Below are 5,690 nucleotides of genomic sequence, written 5' to 3' on the forward strand. Positions count from 1 at the left end.
AAGTATCCTTTGCCACGCATCGACGATTTGTTTGATCAGCTTAAGGGAGCATGTTATTTCTCAAAGATTGACTTAAGATCTGGCTACCACCAATTGAAGATAAAGCCTGAAGATATCCCCAAGACTGCATTCAGAACAAGGTATGGCCATTATGAGTTTTTAGTGATGTCATTTGGATTGACGAATGCGCCAGCGGCTTTTATGGATCTAATGAATAGGATGTATAAGGAGTATCTGGATAAGTTTGTTATTGTTTTATTGATGACATCCTCATATATTCAAAGAATCCAGAAGATCACGCAATACATCTACGGATTGCTCTTTAGAAGTTAAGAGAAAAGCAACTATATGCAAAGTTATCCAAGTGTGAGTTTTGGTTGACAGAAGTGCAGTGTCTTGGACATGTGGTGAGTAAGGAAGGTATCAAAGTAGACCCAGTAAAGATTGAAGCCGTATCAAATTGGGAGCAACCGAAGACACCGACGGAAATAAAAAGTTTTCTTGGGTTAGCATGATATTATCGAAGGTTTGTAAAAGATTTCTCGAAGATTGCATCCCCATTAACCAAGTTGACCAGAAAGAATGAAAAGTTTGTTTGGACAGAAAAGTGTGAAGAAAATTTCCAGGAATTGAAATGGAGATTAGTGACGGCTCCAGTATTAGCCTTGCCAGATGAGACGGGAAACTTTGTGATCTATAGTGATGCTTCTTTGAAAGGATTGGGTTGTGTGCTAATGCAGCATGATAAAGTTATTGCTTATGCCTCCAGACAGTTAAAGCCTCACGAGCAGAAATATCCGGTTCATGACCTTGAGTTGGCGGCTATAGTATTTACTCTGAAGTTATGGTGTCACTACTTGTATGGAGAGAAATGTGATATTTATATGGATCATAAGAGCCTGAAGTTTCACGAAGAAGGATTTGAACTTGAGACAGAGAAAGTGGTTGGAGCTGATCAAGGACAACGATTGTTTGATTAATTATCACCCAGGTAAAGCTAACATGGTGGCTGATGCCTTGAGTAGAAAAGAAAGGTTGAATATGATTAAGGTTGTGGAAGAACTAGCCCAAGACTTAGAAAGAATGGAGATTGAGGTTCGAGTACCTAGTGAGAATCAAGAGCAACTATATGAAGTTACTTTCCAGCTAGCATTGATGGAAAAGATCAAAAGGTGTCAAGAAGGAGTTATGGAAAAAGAGTCGGATACTTTGACGGGAGAAGAGTTGTGTACTCAAAAAGATAATCAAGGTTTGTATAGAATTTCATCCAGAGTTTGGATTCCTAATGTAACGGAATTGAAGAATGAGGTATTACACGAAGCACATAACTCTAGGTTTTCTATCCACCCTGGTAGTACTAAGATGTACCAAGACTTGAAGACAAACTTTTGGTGGCCAGGAATGAAGAAGGATATTGCCAATTGGGTAAGTAAGTGTCATGTATGTCAAACGGTGAAAGCAGAGCATCAACGACCAAGCGGATTGTTACAACCTTTGGAGATTCCCCAATGGAAGTGGGAAGAGATTCCTATGGATTTTGTAGTGGGATTGCCAAGGACGAGAGCAAATCACGACGCTATTTGGGTAATCATTGACAGATTGACTAAGTCAGCGTATTTTCTTCCGATCAATGAAAGGTATTCGTTGGAAAAGCTAGTTAAGTTATACTTGGATGAGATAGTTACCAAACATGGGGTGCCTGTGTCTATAGTGTCAGATCGAGACCCGAGATTTAATTCCAGGTTCTGGACTAAATTCCAAGAGTGCCTAGGAACAAAGTTAAATATGAGCACCGCTTATCATCCATAGACGGATGGCCAGAGTGAAAGAACAATTCAGACCATAGAGGATATGTTGAGAGTCTGCGTTTTGGATTTTAAGGGTAATTGGGATGAACACCTACCTTTGATTGAGTTCTCGTATAATAACAGTTATCATGCTAGTATCGGAATGCCGCCTTACGAAGCTTTGTATGGACGTAAGTGTAGATCACCGTTGTATTGGGATGAGGTAGGAGAAAAGAAAATGTTAGGTCCTGATTGGTTCAGCAAACCAGAGATGCCATAGTGTTGATTCGGAAAAGGTTAGAAGCAGCCCAGGATAGACAGAGAAAGTATGCAGATTTGCATAGGAAGGATATGGACTTCGAGATAGGAGCTCTGGTATTACTAAAGGTATCACCTTGGAAAGGGTTAGTACGATTTGGTAAGAAGGGTAAACTTAGCCCTAGATTTATAGGACCCTTTGAGGTTTTGAAGAAAGTGGGAAAGGTTGCGTACGAGATAGCGTTACCACCGCAGTGGCAGCACATTCATAATGTGTTCTACGTATCTATGTTGAAGCCTTATATCCCTAGTTCGAATCAAGTCATAGAATATGAACTGATTGAACTGCAGCCAGATTTGTCCTATGTGGAACAACAGATCCAAATTTTAGACCGTAAAGAGTGAGTCCTTAGAAATAAGTCGATCCCTTTAGTAAAAGTCTTGTGGAAAAATCCTCGAGTAGAAGAGTCTACTTGGGAAGTAGAGTCAGAAATGCTTGATAAATATCCTCATTTGTTTAGCTAAGTCAGATTCTGGGGACAGAATCTTTTTAAGGGGGAAAGGATATAACGACTCGTGTATATTCTTTTATTTTTAAAGTGTAATAAAGGTTTAAATAATTAAATAAATGTGTATATTGATTTTGACAGCAGTTATTGATTGTTATTTATTTAATTGTGATTTGTTGTTAAGTGGGATTGGATTGTGTGATTTATTATTGAGTTATACGATTTTATTTCGCTTGTAAAAGTGATTTTATTATAGTTTTAATTCCATATATACTTGGATTGTTTCTAAAATTGGATTTCTAATTTTATAATTTCAATAATTAATTTTAGGACTCTATAAAATTGAGAAATCAATATTCCACTAATTATTTATTTTAAATGATTTTTTGAGTGTGTTTATTTGTAAAAATCCATATTTAACTATGGAAATCTTCAAAAATCATGAAACTCATATTTTATTAAGTTCGTATTATTCTGAGAATTTTTAAAATTATTCTGGAAATTTTCGGGATTCGTTTCACCCGCGCGTCGTTTCTTTATTTATTAAAAAACGGGTACAAAGTGCACTTTAAAAATTGTTTTAAAAATTTCGAAATTTATGTTTTTGTAAACTTCGGGATATTTATGACATTTTGATATTATTTTCGTAATTTTCTGAAATCATTTTTCGTACACCTCGATTCGTTAATTTTAAATTTTGAGGCAAAGTGGTACTGCAGGACACATGTTATTCTCAGGTTAATTGGTTGATATGTGCCAGCAGCTGGTTTTGGGGGATTAAAACATCACCTCTCCTTTGTCTCTCTCTCTCTTGGCCCCGACCGTAATTTTCTTCGTTTCTCTTCAATTCTCTCTCGATTTTCTCTTGATTATCTATGTTCTTCCTATCTTCTTCCTCCTGGTTCTTTGTTCGCCGGTTTCTTTCGGTTTTCCGGTGAGTTTTGGTTATTTTTACTCCGGCTGTAGCTTCAATTTCTTCTGTTGGTTGTATATATATGCACATGTATGTAATTATATCTTTGTGTAGAGTTGCCTTGATTGTTACTCTGAATTCCGGTTGCTGCCGCGTAAACTCCGGCTAGGTGGCCGGGAGTGTGTGTGTGTGTGTGTATGTGTGTGTGCGCGTCTGTGTTGTGTGTGTGTGCGTCTGTGTTGTGTGTGTGTGATAGTGTGGGTGGTGTGTGGCGGCTTGGCCGTGTGTGGTGGCCGTGTTTTGGCCGTGTTCTGTGCTTCCCTGTTTTGCTTATTTTGGGCTCTATTGGGCCTGTTCATTCGGGCCTTGGTTTCTTTGTTTGGGCCTTGCAGTTGGGTTCGACTGTTGGCCGAATTTCTGCAGTGGGTTCATTATTATAATTTTAATTTCTATTTTCCTTTTTCTGCAGGAATAAATGAATAATATTCGTGAGATAAATTATGTGGGAAATTTTTGGTAATTAATCAGCGTAATTTATTTGGGAACCAGTATTATATCGGGCGCCAATAAATTATACCGCCATTGACGATGAACTTTAGTGAGTCAACGGTGGACGGTGATGACTTTGTTCTGAGTCCTAAATTTTATAAATAAATAAAATGATTTGTATAAAATGTTTTTGAAAATACATCGTATATTGGAATTGTAGATACGTGAATGCGAAATTGGTATTGGAATGAAAATTGTGGATTGTTGTGATTGTTGACGTCGATTGTAATCAACGGGTAGGATTATAAACAAAGGAGTTGCTGCTAAAATTTTCTAAAATCTATTTTAATACGTACATACTTATATTATACGTGTTACCCCTATTTGTGTTCGGATTACGTGATTATGTGTATAATAACTATACGAGTCGGGTTATCGAATTGGGTTATTAGGATTTGAGGATATCAAGCATATCGGTATAACTGAATAGGTTATTCTGTATTTGTAGATCCCAGTCGAGTTTCCCAGGATTGAAATCAGCGTGAAAGCTATTTAGGGTTTGGTAAAGCGTTGCAAGGCAAGTACCCCTGACCATTCTTTTATGGTTCAGTACGTATGAATTGCTAAATGTTTTATTCTCGTAGTGGAACAAAAACGTTTTAAGTTACGTATCCCCTATAGTTATAAATCATTGTTTTCAAATTATTTTGGGGAAAAGTAACTTCGAAAGGTACCTATCTCGAATGAAATGATTTGCGAACTGGATTTTATATGTGTGCTGGTAAAGTGAATGGTTTTGAAATGAGATAGGTACATTAGTTTTGAAAACTGGATAAAACGATCAGATATGGGATACATTGGGGGCCAGAGTAGGCCTATTGAGGTGGCGTAAGAGGCTAATTCGGTTGCGCGCATTATATAACCGATTAGTCCAGCAGGTCAGAGACCTAGCTAGTCTCTGAGTTCCGGAACAGGTAAATGGGATAGTAATTAGAGTCGTCTGGTGTTGATAGCCTGATCAGCTGTCTTCACTTATCCGTTACGTATCTGATTTGGATTTGTGATTCCTGTAAGGGTATAAGTAGTTGATACAGTGGTTTTATAAATGTGAATAACATGCTAAAATTGGACTCTGGTACTTACACAACACACTACTACGTTGTTTTGATAAAGCATGTTAGTTAGTGATATCCAGTTATCTTCGATTTCCATTATATAATATTGATATCATGATTATAGCTCTGTTCCTATTATTGTTAAATTACTGTTTTTGTTCCGTTATTCATATATTGGTACTGCCGAGCGATTATGCTCACCCTTGTAAACTGTAATGTATATCTCGCAGATGCCTAGAAGACCAGTCAGACATACCAGTGTTCCCTCCCCTTCTGGACCCGGCTCCTCTGAGGTAGTTTCTGTCAGACCATGAGGTGTGACGAGTTGCTGAATAAAGTTAGAGTGTGTTAGATGTTGAATAAATGGTTTGTAATAATGAGAACCTGAATCATACTTGAACCTGGATCGGATCTTGGTTTGGGGTCAACTTAGTATATTTTAATAATAATCTTGTTGTTTTATATTTTGGTAAATGTGTTTGGTGACGTCAACTCCTGACCCCGGGGTTGAGGCCGTCACACTGGATATGTCTTGCTACTTGATTCATAGGTTGTAATCTCATCCTACCATTGACAGAGTAGTGAGACATTTCAATAAAGCAATTCTTAAAACTTGTTC

This window comes from Apium graveolens, chromosome 2, assembly GCF_009905375.1.
Source record: "Apium graveolens cultivar Ventura chromosome 2, ASM990537v1, whole genome shotgun sequence".
Classification (NCBI taxonomy): domain Eukaryota; kingdom Viridiplantae; phylum Streptophyta; class Magnoliopsida; order Apiales; family Apiaceae; genus Apium; species Apium graveolens.